The sequence below is a fragment of the Aphelocoma coerulescens genome, chromosome 8 (genome assembly GCF_041296385.1).
Source record: "Aphelocoma coerulescens isolate FSJ_1873_10779 chromosome 8, UR_Acoe_1.0, whole genome shotgun sequence".
In the NCBI taxonomy this organism is placed as follows: domain Eukaryota; kingdom Metazoa; phylum Chordata; class Aves; order Passeriformes; family Corvidae; genus Aphelocoma; species Aphelocoma coerulescens.
In genome coordinates, this window is record NC_091022.1 from 10993632 (window position 1) to 11007713 (window position 14082).

At 39.1% G+C, this 14082-nt stretch overlaps 1 protein-coding gene across 30 annotated transcripts in view; it reads left to right on the forward strand.

Moving 5' to 3' along the window:
- The first annotated feature begins 1414 nt into the window (after window positions 1-1414).
- Window positions 1415-14082, forward strand: part of LOC138113745 (uncharacterized) — a 254290-nt gene continuing 241622 nt past the window's right edge. For 13 of the 30 annotated variants that reach the window (XR_011152318.1, XM_069022411.1, XM_069022422.1 and 10 more), the window contains exon 1: window positions 1417-1571. The gene's annotated coding sequence lies outside the window, so the exon portion shown is untranslated. Of the gene's footprint in view, window positions 1572-1708; window positions 1758-14082 lie in introns of those variants that run through there. The other 17 variants (XR_011152317.1, XR_011152316.1, XM_069022429.1 and 14 more) reach the window with 6 other exon arrangements.

The window sequence follows — 14082 nt, forward strand, 5'->3', positions numbered from 1 at the left end:
TCATTAATGAGATTTATGAAACTTGAAGAGAAAACAGACTGCTGAGCAGCAACTTTATTCTTTGCAATCTGTGCGAGCTAGTGGAACACTCCTTTTATGCTTAATAGCAAAATACCTGCCTGGAGCACCTTTTACACTTCAGCTTGTATGCACATTGTGTCATAGTATTTTATTCCAATTTATATCAGATAACTCTACCGTCTGTATACATGAAGAGTATTTACAGTGCTTAGTAAAGCTCAGAGTCCCTGAGACTGGATTTTTGAGTTCTCAAGTAGGGCATTCTCTGCAATAACTTTCCATCACTGCATCCAACATTCTTTGTCTCCTTTGAAAATCGTGGCTGATTAAAAGTCTAATGCAACAGCTGTTTATGATCATATGATTGATATGTTTTCGAGACAGATGCTGAGTATTAGATGCAGAAAGATTTTTGCAGCACTCAAGAAATTTGGAATTGATATTTTTTAAAGTCACAGTAGGACAGAGCTGCTAGACAATGTGGATTCTTTACACACGTAGTTAGGATTTGGTGTAACTCAAAAGATTGATCACACCACTCAGAAAAAAGGCCCCATAGGCATGGTTTCGGGAGGTAAAATTATTTTCATGATTTGGAAAGTACTCTGAAAGCTTTTAACAACTCATTATGCCCAGAGACTACCGCACAACATATTTTTCTTTTGCTGTTTAATATCAGAAGTGAACTCCCCTTGTGAAAAAGCTTCCTCGTTAGCTCACGTTAGCTGGCCACTATGTGAACAGCTGCTCCTGGCGAGACCAGGTGGAGCACAAGTAGGGATATGGCAGTTCATAGTATGGGAGATATTAGGTTTAGTAATCACCTTTAAAATATAAAAAAAAAAAAAAATCTATGTGGTCAATCAAGGGCCTGCTGCGTGACAGCTACAGCCTGGGGAGGTATCTCAGAGCATGGATCCTCATCCACAGCTGTGCCATGAGCCTGGCACTGAGAGAAATGCGTGGGAGAGCCTCACCAGCACCCACTGGGATCACCTGTTGTGGCTCACGGAGTAACTCCTGCAGACCTTGCGCCAGTGCAGAGAACCTGAAGGCGCTTCAGCGGAGGTTTGCATCGTGGCATGGCCCGGGGGTGAGGCTGCCTGGGCTGAGGGGCTGCACCTGGGACCTGAGGGGCTCCCTCAGTGCCTGAGTGGCTGCACCTGAGATCTGAGGGGCTCCCTCAGTGTCTGAGTGGCTGCACCTGAGATCTGAGGGGCTACCTCAGTGTCTGAGTGGCTGCACCTGAGATCTGAGGGGCTACCTCAGTGTCTGAGTGGCTGCACCTGAGATCTGAGGGGCTACCTCAGTGCCTGAGTGGCTGCACCTGAGATCTGAGGTGGCTACATCATGACCTAACTGGCTGCACCTGAGATCTGAGGTGGCTACATCATGACCTAACTGGCTGCACCTGAGATTTGAAGAGCTGCATCGGGGCCCAGCCCACCCTCAGGCCCCGGTAAAGGCTCTACCGGACTGGTCTCCAAGTAGCAGCAAACTCTTTGTGGAGGGTGTTCTGCTGGTGTCCCGTGAGGAGCTGGTACGTTCAGGTAGGCTGTTCCTGTTAACTTGCCTATCAGACTTGCTCTGCTGCTGGAGTATCTGTGTGGGTGGTGGGAGCAGGGGGGAGGAAGGTTTCCTTTTATCTGGAAGTGACTTGGAGTCCGAGTTTTAAAGGTTCTGGCTTCACACTGAGATAAGGCTGCTGCTGTGTGTGTTTGGGAGAACCTCCCTGGGTAAGCCCAGTCTCTGCTCTCTTGCCCTCAGGCTCTTTGCTTTTTTCAACTGCTCTTGCAGTTTGGGGACACCATGGCTGCGTATACGTGTGTGACACAGAGAGGAGGCTTGGCCTTTTAAATGGTGTGGACAGGGAAACTAGGGAAAGGTTTTGTCAAAGCAAATTGCAGGCTGACATGATTCCCGACAAGAGTTCTTGAGCAAAGTTTGAACAGTGCCCTTATCTCCTGTATGTGCTCTTGGTATCCTTGGTTGTCTCACAAAGATTTGTTTTTCTGGTGCTGTCACAGATCATGAGGTCAGGTGAGATATTCTTATGCCAAACTGGGGTCAGAAAAGTGGGTGAAAGTGTTTAATGCTTTTTAAGGAGCAGAAATCTTCAGTGGTTTGTCTTTCCTTCTGGAAGATGTGTACTGTTGGCAATCCAATTATATATGCACTTTTTCTTGCTCCTAGGAAGATTTTTCCTTTTTTCTCTTTTTTTTCCCTTACCAGGTCTGCTTAAATTAAAAAAAAAAAATATATATCACTTACATCTGCAGTATGGACAAAGAAAGAGAATGTGAATGTGCAGTTACTTTATATGAGAGCTGCACCTGAAACCAGTTAGTGGCAATTCCTTGAATTGAGGGTGGTGGGGAGGGGAAGTAAGTTTATTCCAAATTGTGAAGTTAAAGTCTATCTATGGAATTTTTATGCATTGAGACTAAGGTCAAAATAAAGTTAAGTTTAAGAACCTAGTCTTAAAATAATCAAAAACTTGAATAGGTGGAGTTTGTCTGCATCTTACTGTTTTTCTAGGAAGATCACTTTCTCTTGAAAGAGGAATTTGGTTACAGAATGAATTAGTGAAGCAAAAATAACATGGTAGTTTACTGGCATAGGCAGGGAGCTCTGAGTCTGAGAAAACTGCAAAAATTTATGCTCTTGGCCATCAGTGTGTGTATGCTGTGGGAACAAACAAAAACCAGCATATGAAATAGACATTCAAGAAAGGCCTTGTTCTGTGTAATACATAAGACAACCTGCCTGCATTACATCTGTGGCTCCTTAATGTAGAACTTAAAGAAAATAGATGTTCTTGGGAATCTACTTCTTTTATTTAATGTTGAGTGCAGTTTAGTACTTGTGGCTGTAAAAAGACTTTTAAAGCCCCAAATGCAAAATCAAGTCAATTCTTTTTCTACTTAGCAGAACCTGGTACCTGAAGAGGGATGGAAAAAAGGTTCTGAAAATATAGGGGACAGGGGTAGAAGCCCCCAAATATGAAATGGAGTATTTCTGTATTTGTGAAAGCACGTTTTTGGGACAGATAAAGCTCTGTTTCCTCCATAACTATTGTTAGTTTCCCTTCAACTAGAAACTGATTATAAACTCAAACATACAAAATAAGTGCAGATGAAATGATATGCATTCACCTTGTGTCAGCATGCATGTCCCTTCTAGAAAATGAAGGTCAAAAACTTTTAACCAGGAAGTTGAACCAATGTATCACCACATACAAAAATAACCTAAACCATATATCAATGAAACACCACATAGTGTTGTTTGCTGTAAAGAAAAGCAATAGATTTTTTTTCATTTCAGATGATCTCTATTATAAGCTAGCAAGGATGTATGAGCTAAAAGTACCCATATATTAATTAACTCTTTTTATATCTGTTTATAAGTTGCCTATTTCATTATATAAGTTGGAAATATTTGTACAGGTTCCTGAAATACAATATATTCTCAAACTTGGGCCTAAATGGTACTTTAATTGAGCTACTTGTAAGCCTAAGCATATGAATCTAAGATTTACTTAGATGATCTATTTTGTATTTTCTTTAGGTAATTCTGCTTGCATTAGTAATGTGCCAAGATTTTCACTCTATTATATCACGTTTATTTTGCCTTTAATACCAGAAACAAAGAAAATGAACAGAGTTTGGGCTGTGTGACTGGAATAGTGTAATTGTAGTCCCTGTAAAGTCAACAGAGTAGTGCCTGTCTTGGGTTTGAGAAACCCCATTGGAAAAAAAAGGAGGTCAAGCTTTACAATAACTTACAGAGAGCATAACTTCCCTGAAAATATTTCAACAACTTTACTTCATTTTGGATTCTTCTATGCTTCATTGGGATGATTTCTTTTAAGCATGGATGCAACTGTAATTTTTACAGCCTGATGGGATTACTGTGGGTTGATGAAATACAATAAGTTTGGGAGTTGTTTTGTGTATGGAGTATCCACTAATTGTAAAGTTCTCATAACACAATCAGGGTTGATTAGCTGGTTGATTAGTTATCCGTGAAAGGAGCATGTAAACATCTGGGCACACAGGTGGTGCCTCTCCTAAATGCATCTGCAAGGAGCAGAAAGCTGCAAAGCCTGTCTGCCCTGCTGAATCTAGGCATTTTGACTGCCCATTAGAGTTGTCCTGTAGCTGGTCCCAGCTTCTGCCTCAGGACTGTGTCCATGTCTGGTATTGTAACTCTTTAGTATGCCACCTGTGAGAGCTCCAGCAGTTAAAACTTGAAAGGGTCTTCCTAAGAGCTTTCTTAACCTCTAGTGGACTAAACACAACAGGATTTAAAGCAGGTACTAGATTTAGAACGTGGATGGAAAAGCTCAAGAGAAACAAGAGTCCCTATGGGGTAAATGGCTAAATTGGAATGAAGCATTGTATCACAAGGTTTGTGAATGTGCATTTATAGTCTCCAATTTATATATGTATATTCTGCTACACAGTTTTCTTTATTAAGTAAATGTGTTTTTTGTGGGAGACCTAACATTGTGTTCATAAGGACAGCTTTGCTATAAAGCTGACTCTGGGAACTTGGGGCATATGTTTGTTTATTAATAGTGTACTTTGTACTATGTATATAAAGAAAGGTCATCAAAGAGTGCATTTCTGATTTGTAGCTTGAAATGCAGATCTCTGCTAAAGTTTGTTTCTGTTCCAAATATCTGCTCATAAAGATATATGGGTATGTGTGCAGTTTAGATACTCTGAGATTAAACTCTGAGGCAAGCTTGGCTGCTTTGTTTATTAACGGGCAAAAGCACTGTCTGAAAATTTTACAATAGAGGAGTAGTTCTAGACAGACAGCAAGGCACCACTGTGGGGGCTGGTTGCTCATTATATTTATAGATAAGCATAGAAGCCATGTGTGAAAGATTGCTTTAAGGGCTGAAGTTTTCTAGCATATGATACAAAGTACTAGTGGCTGTTTCTGAGAGCTGTTGAGAATATAGATTTAGAAATGGGACCCTGTTTTTAACAGCTGCCTAAAGATACCAAGTCAGAATTCTCTCTTCTTAAAGACCTTTCTTTGAAGTTGTAACACTTCTTGTTGTTAGTGAGGACTTTCTTGATTAGCACCTAACTCAGCATGCCTGATGAGGAACCAGTGAGCCTTTAACTAAGGGTTTATCAGCATGTTGCAAATTCTAATATCTGGGGTTGCTAATAATCAGCAGTCCTTTGACTTAACCTAATTATTTTTTGATTTACTTTAAATAATGTCCATTTGAATCCTGTTGGGTAATTTGATAAAGAGCTGGCTTCCCACTTGACCAGTTCAACCCACCCTGTATTTAAATAATACTTGAAAGCTGGGTGATCAGTATTATATCTGTGTTTTAACAGGGTCATTTTCTGTGCTTGGGAAGTTCTTAGAGTTATCAAAGAGTAGTAATTTATTTTTTAAGAGGAAGCCTTATGTATCATTAAGTATGATTGGAGACTTCAGACTTTAATTTCCATACCCTATTGAACCTAATATGACTAATTCAGCTTAAAAATTGAACTTTTTTCCTGAAATCTTGCATAGCATTAAAATTGTGGTAGCTAATCCTTAATACGCCTTCCCAACTTTACTGTATTTTCTCTTTTCAACTTTGCTTACCACATGTATTTTTGAGCCCCTTCTGTAGAGAAAGACTGTTAGGGACCATCTTTCTCCTCCAATAACGTGCCAAAATATAGGCTTAAAAATAGTGTATGACACAGTTATTCTGCTTCCAGAATCAGCATTCAGAATTTGCTATTTGCTCTTTTTTCAATAGATCTGTTACTTATTTGAGGTTCACAGTAACATCATCTATGTTGTACAATTGTGTGACTTCTGCTTGAGATTTGGAGGCTCTCTAGCCTGGAGTGCAAGCTGCCAGTTTTCTCACCCTCACCTGTTGTGGTCTGAGAGCTGACTGGAAGGTTAGCAGCTCCCAAGGTGTTGAGGCACTCGTGGTACTACTGATGGACTGAAACGGTGGCTCTGCACAGCTCTTTCCTGTTCTATGTGGGAGCTGTTACAGAGCTAAAGGATGCCAGTTAGCAACATCCTGCATGAAGTTCTTTCAGGCTTTCTTTCATAAGGTCACTGCTTGCTAGGTTCCATAGTGATGTTTTTTTCCTTTTTCTTTGCAAATTTGTTAAGGTGGCCTAAACAGCAAACTTATGTCCTTAACTTTCCTGAATGCCAGGGTGTTTGGGTGCTGGCTTGCTCAGTCAGGGTGAACTCTCAAATGATGTGGCTGCCTCAGGTGAAACCAGTGCAGGAACTCTCACTCACACCTGGGGCCACTTCCAGAGTCTCAGCCATGACTAAAACCAGTGTTTTAAAGATATTATCCTATGTCAGTTTGGAGAAATTTTCAGCTAATTTAATGACCAATTATGCATGAGAAACTCTTCATTTCCACCCGGGTTCATGTCTGACTTCTTTCAGGTTCTGTACATTGTGCTTGTATGATGTGTTAAGAAACTAAGATTGCTTATTTTCTTGTGAAGCATTGTGTGTTTTTATTTGCCAAAGAATCTGTACCTACAGTCTCATGTTCATTGACTCTTCAATCTTAAAATCCTCTGAAAACACACCAGCTTCTTCCCACCCAACTTCACACCCCAAAAAAGTGAACTGCAAATTACATTAACTAAGATGAAAATTCCAGTCTGGGTTTCTGATGCCAGTCCATGCTCTATTCTGTGTTCTGCAGATTTAGTTGTTCTGTGCTCATATGCACTATCATTTGGTATTTTCATATCAAAAGTGTTCAGATAGAATATTCTAATTGGGTATTACACATAAGGGAAAACCCCTTTTCCAGAAACAGTGATGAAAAGTATTACTGATCTCATTTCAGTTTCCAAATTTAGGGTAAAGGGTAACAGCTTTGGAATGAGACTGAATAAGGTGGGTTTTTTTCCTTTGTAGTGGAGAGCAAGCATGTCATGCTACCAGGTTTCCAGTACCCGAGCAATTACCTGGAAGAAAACAAATACTGGATCCTTGGAGCTAAAATAATGGATTTCATTTATCTAGTTTTCCTTGATTGTTTTATTACTACTTGTTCAGTCAGGGTGAACTCTCAAATGATGTGGCTGCCTCAGGTGAAACCAGTGCAGGAACTCTCACTTGCACCTGGGGCCACTCTGGGTCTCAGCCATGAATAAAACCAGTGTTTTAAAGATGTTATCCTATGTCAGAGTTTTCAAAGGTGTCTAAGTCATGTATTCAGTTTTCACTCCTAAAACCCTGGAAATCCAAGTCCAGACAGTAACTGAACAAACTAACAGCAAGTTTTCTGTGTTTCACACAGACAGTTGAAATTAAACTCCAAAATATTTTTTTAATTTGCCACAACATTGTATTTCATTCTGTGGCTAACACAGCTGAACCCTGGTTTCTTGAAAATAGCTTTGTGAGGCTTGTTTCTATACTGTTTCTTGGGAATTATAAAAGCTTACCTCACTCTCATAAGGACCAACTTTTTAAAATTAGTAAATATGGAAACAAAATTAATTTTGAGCAAGGTGCAAGTGAATAAAAGTGCTCCTCTATATCACTTAGTGACATGCAGAATCCCCTTAATCTTGATGTTATACAGCATAGTTAAAAGATGCTATTTTTTTTTTTTTTGATCAGGCTACTCAGATATTTTGTAGATTCTTTCAGGAAGGGAGAGACTTGCTCCACAATATGCCTGGAAATTTTTGAGCGGGAGTTGTAATTAGTGAGAAGAGGGGTGTGACTGAGTGCCATCATTATAGTCATATCTTTACCTTTCCTGCACACTTTTCTTGGGTTCTATTATGATTAAATACAATTTCTGTGTATAGACCAAAAAAAAACCAGATTCTGGTAATGCCTCAGTCTGAAGGAAAGTTGAAACAATGCAGGAAACCCTTTTTGTGTGGACACTGTCTCTTTTTGCTTGTGCTCCTGTGCTTGTATATAATATTTATAAAGCAAACAGATATCTATTTCCCTTTCCTCAATTGTAGCCTTTGGATCCAATGAAACACCTTGTAGAATACAATATTTTGTTTTTCTAAGTGGGGACAACAGCAGTCAAGCTTATTGGAGTGTAAGGTGTGTAGAGTGAGCAAGAAAGTCACTCAGGTCTGTCTGAATTTATAGTACAACAGGTCCCTGAAGTTGATGGTTTGTCCCCTGTCAAACTTTCTCTTTAGTGGTGTCCACAGAAGATATATATGGATTTTGTCCCCAACCTACCAGTTTGGTGTATGACCTCTGACAACAGCTAATAAAATCCTAATGAATTTAAAGATATTCTTTGCAATATAAATACTGCTTAGCAAAAAGCTTTACAATCCTCCAGTTATATATGTGCATCAAAGCACAGATGTTAAATAAAGCCAGACCTTTACAGTTCAGTGATTGAATTAATGCATTTGAAAGGAGGAGAGGGGAAATGGTTTCAGGACAAACCAAACCAGATGGAAGAAGGTGGGGCTTAGCTTTCCTACCAAGTTCTTTTGGGTGAACTCAAATACATGGTCTGAAGTTAATGTTTTAACTTAAGATTTATTTTATATTTAATCTGTATTAAAAGAGAGGGCTTTTTAGATTAGCATGTTCAATGTATTTGCTTGAAAATACTGAATTAAATTAGTCTGAGATCCAAATTTTTCTGGTTTTATCCATTGATGATGCAGTTTAACTGGAAATCACAAAAGACTTGTTCTACTAACTAAATGCATTTTATGGTTAATTCATTATTTTATTGAGGGGGAACAGGACAGGGAAGTCCAGTTATACAAAACGCTTGGACTTTATTGCATGTTTAACTGCTGTTACATGTTCCTCAACATAGAGGATCTGAGAGAAGAATGATTCTGAACCCGAGTTGCACTAAGTGTCAGGTCTGTCCTTATAAAACAATAAAAAAAATGAACCTGTTGTACAGCTCTTCTAAATTTTCTCCAATGTCTCATTGGTGGGAATTGAATTTTTGGCTCAATATTCTTTTAAAGAATTTATTGAGCTACCAAATTACTGTCTCTTTCCTACATTGTGTACAGTAGTACTAGATTTGGGAGCATTAATTTTTTATTTCAGATAGAATTTTTTATGAGAAAAGAGATGTTAAATCTTTCAGATCAGCAGAAATACCCACTGCAATTCTAACTTTGGAGTCTTGGTTATATGATAAAGGCAATATTCACACATAAAAGTTGAGGGAGCTATTTTGATCCCAGTCATAAAAAACCCCTCCATAGGCTGCTGCTATATATGACTGTTTACCCAGAGCATGATGTGTGTGGACAGTTGGAAAGGTTACTGCTGTGGTTATGTACTGAATTTTGCATAGGACGCTGCAAAGAGGAATGTAAAAAAGCTACACAGATTGTTTCGAATAGTGGTGAATACTGTGGCTTTGGCTCAACACATTTATGCCTTTCTAGATGAAAGTAGAACATAAGTTTGCTAGAAGCCAGAAGATTTTTTTTTATGAACTCTAACAGTCTGGGAAAAAAAGAAGTTGGCTTGAAGAAAAGAGAACTGAGATGAAAAAAATTAACTCCCGGAAAACAGTTTCTGCTGCTTGTAAGAAAATCACAAATGCCTTTATTGTTCATGTGTTTCTATGTTTTTACTGAGTTTTGAGGCAGAAAGCAAAAGCAGTCTGACTATGACTGTCTCAGGACAAAGGAACTTCAAAATAGTATTTCAAGAGGATGAAAGAATTTGGCCAGGAACTGCTGTGACCTGTCTAAAGCCTCCTGGATGAGGCCAATCCTCTTGTGCATATAAAAACAGCACAAGGTGAAAAGTTGCTATAGCATAAGTATAACTTGTGAACATTTCTTAAAAGAAATGAGAAAATCTTGATTAACCAAAGTGGGGAACAAAAATGTGACTATTTGTTTTGATATGGCAGTGCAGGCAACTGCACGGTGAGATGTGTGCATGGGCATAGCTGTCTGAGCATGCTGGCAGGAATGGGATGTTCATCTTCAAAAACTCCACCCAGAGACAAAACATTTCAATAAATAAATAGAGCAATGAAAAGTTTAAGGTTTTTTATCCTGGTCTGGCTACAAAAGGACTAATACTGATTTACCAGAATTCACAATGGATTTCTCAGACATTATTTCCCTTCAAAACAGCCAACTCCTTCAACTTGAAAAATACCCACAAGGAGGGGAAAAAAGCCTGGTAGTTTTATGAGCAAAATGTATTTACATTTTGGATCCTTCTAACTCTCAGTTCCTATTGCAATGCTAGAAAGAGAAAAGCTTATTTTGAAAGTGAGCTAGCAAAGATTCTCCCATGTGCTTTATCACTAATATCTTGTTCAGGGAGCAGGGGAAGCTGGACAGGTAGCTGTGTGTAAGGGAATAAGGCCAGTGGTGTGCCAGATACTGCCAGTCTCTGGTCCAATATATAAACCTACCTTTGAGTGGACTCCAGTCCAGAGTCTGACCTGTAGAGTCACAGCAAGACAATGGAGCCAGTTTGCTGAGTCAAAAAATGAGGGTCTGGTAAAGAGGGATGCCTGGGTTCATAGGGCTATTGCTGCAGAGGTAAGCCCAGCTGGCTGTCACTATGCCATCTTTGTCTAAACCAAGGGGATTAATGATTGCAGTGGGCTGTTAGCAAATAATGGAAGTGAGCAGGAGAAGGGGTATGACAGCTGCATGCCACTTATTGTGTGTCCCTCCATGATCCTTTTTCTGAGATATTTGTAGGCCCATTTTCCCTATTCCTCCAAAATGTCTCAACTCTTTTTGCAGAATTATGTTTTTTAATCTGTGCTGAGACACTGTCTGATGCTTCTGTATTCTCTCTTCTGGCTTTTTTTTTTTTTTTTTCCAAGTTTTCATTTCACACAACCTCTAAACTTTTTCTTACTGGAATCTCTATGATTCTTATCTATCAGTACTACAATTCCTTAATCCTAAGCATCCCACCTCCTCTTCCCATTCCTATGTGGCCTAATCTGCACCATCATCCACCTGTGCCATCGGTGTCCACAGTGCCTGGGTCACTCAAGCACATCCTTGCTGTCCCAAAGCATGACTGCCTAGGGGCCAGCAAAGATGCCTGCAGGCTTGAGCATGGGACATGTCACTTGTTCCATTCTGCTACTGGTCTGCAGTGAGAGAGTGGGGCCTGTATTTCTGTCTACAGGCCTTCAGTTCTGGTACCTCTGTTCAAGTAATGTTTCTTTTCTACTGCCAAGTGTCCTGTGCTTACAGTGTCAATCATATGTGAAACTCTCTAGTTTCTCTCCCACACTTTTTCCTGAAAAAATGCCTGAGAGATGTGCTTCCAAGGAAAGATTGAAAAGCTTAGTGGAGGACTGATGTTCTGCTTTCTAGGCATCAATCTTTTGCATCTCCGTGCAGTGGGAACAGGGGAAGGGGAGTCACAGCATTGTCTGTCGTTTGGATAAAGTTAAATTCCTTGGATATTGGACTAAATGGTCCAACTTTTAAAAATCTCCTGGGATGTAAGGAGAAAGAGTTGTATTGAGGATTTGTAAGGAGCAAACTAAAATTTCCAGTACAATGGGATTATAGGTGCTGTAGGAAACAGAGGAGCAATGACATAGCCTTGTACTTGTGAGGTTCAAGGCAGTTGACAGTTATTTACCCTAAAAATAAAAAGTTGTTGAGTGGTGGTGTGCAACCTTCTGTCCCAAGTCCAGGACTATTCAAAAAGTTCACTGAGAACCTGATGTTGGACTTGAGCATCTTGGTTAACTTTACAACTAAGAATTAGATTGGGAAAAGGGAGCTGCAGATACGTTGGGAGGATATATTGCCCTTCCCCCATCTTTCACAGACTAATATTTGGGACAGTCCTATGCAATTAAACTTCAGAAATTTGGTACTGCTCACTTGTGTTGTAAAACTATTTCGTTTTACATAATCAAAATGCTTATGCCTTTATATGGGCCCATGAAGATCTAGTAAATTTATTTGTGCCATGTATATTCATGGTATTTTTTTTCTCTCCTTTAAAGAAAAATCCTAAGAAATAGTGAGGTGATGTAGTGGTTAGAGATAGTGTAAGAATTGATACTAGTGCTTGTCCCAATAGGAGTACATTTCACATCTGTTATGCTGTGAAGCACCACTGGGGACAGATTCAGTAACAATGTACATAGTAATACCTTTAATTAGACTAACAGAATAAATATGGCACGCAGGCTTTAGGGATCTCATAAAAGCTCTACCCCTGATGGAGAGGAAATTGGTGCAACTGGAGAATGATAACTGTAAACTGGGAAGATCAGTATCTCCTAACTTCTTGTGCAGCAAGATTCTTGCAGCACTTATGGGTAAACTTAAGGTTAAATTATGACCTTTCAGACAAAACCTTCCTGTGAACTTGGAAAGCTTAAGAGTAAAATTTACTTGTCAGTCAAATGACAAATGTCAGATGACCTTCTGCTATCACTATGCTTATATCAAGTTTAAAAAATAATCAAATCTCTTATAAGTACTACAGAGATTAAGTTATTAGAGCAGAAAAATATCTTTACCTGAGACTATGCTGCCTCTCTTCTGGGCTGCACTGCCTGAGGTACAGAGCAGAAGCTTGGGGTATGAGGCTTTGAAGTTAAAGCATAACAGCCTCTTTGTTTTCTCTGTTTTCCTTGCCATAAAGAGCACATAAGTGCAGTGACAGCGTTCAGTGAATAGGTGCTTTACACGGCTGCCCAGTGCAACACCTGCTGGCCGCTGAGTGTGACACCCCTGCAAACCTCTGCCTATGGCACAGGAAGGGACACAGAAACCCCTTGTTAGGCTTCATGTCTTGTAATAGTCAGAAATATACATGTGCTGGGTTGCATTTTCCTCCTTGAAGCCAGTTTTTCCATGTGTTTCAGCCAACACAAGTCCTGCAAAACATAAGAATAGTTTTTCATTTCAGGACTTTAGAAGTAACTATGGCAATGCTACAATTGGATTGTGACATCTTTAGCTTGTGGGGCTGTCTTCAATGTTTGTAGTGGTCTGCAGGCTTAGCTGGACAGGGTATTTTAATAATCTGTGACTGTGGATTGGGCCTTGTAGCTTGTCTATCTTGAAATAAAAAGCCAGTGGTTCAATCTCCAGAAGGAAAAAAAAAAAAAAAAAAAAAACCAAAATGGGATTTTAAAATTGGACCTTCTCACAGTTGTCACAAATGAAGATTTTCATATGAATGCTTATTGGGGGTAAGGGATCTAAGGTAACAAAAACTGAATAGCACCTTGTGGATGGGATGAGGAATGTACACTCAAAACATGGAATACCAATAGTCTCAGCTATTGTGGAGGAATAAGTGAAACCACATGAATTACAAGACTGGCTTGAACTCATGTTCTTATTGGTTGCATGCCTTGGTCCATTAAGATTACTGCTTAACACACTGCTTATCTTCTTACAGTATCTCTCTAAATTAATGTGTTTGTGGGTTTGGTTGTTTTTGTTTGGTGTGTTGCTAGTTTTTTGGGGTTTTTAAAATAAAGATCTGTTTGTCCCTTGAAGAATTATGGGAACTGTTCTTACAAAGAATGTCTTATAGCACCTACCACATCTTTTTCTGACTTAATAAATGTTCATTTCAAAGTGCAAGGTTTGAAAAAGTGGCAAAGCTCTATTTTTTACAAAATAGATGCCTCTGAGCCATGTTTGATATGAAATAGTTTTTTAACATTCCAATTTTATGTCTTAAGAGTTAATAATTTATCCAGAAAAATTCCACATAAAGTGAAAATTAGTGTCCCTATTTTGCTGTTCAAAGTTTTATCTGAAACAGCACTAGTGGCTATTTGCCTGAATGCAGGCTAAAAGCTGAGCATCTACTGCAACATTTCATTCTCTATTTAGCTTTATTAATAGTTGAGAGCTTTCTTGGTGGGAGATGTTTTGTTAACCATAACATAAGAAAAAATTCTATACACGTATAAATAAAACTTGGTGATAAAAAGTAGGTCAGTCCTTCACTATGGCTTTTAGCTACATCTTAAAGATTTTTCTCTGCAGTGATTTGCTGATCCACTTATTCTTAATATCATAATCCTTAAATTTATAATCCTCA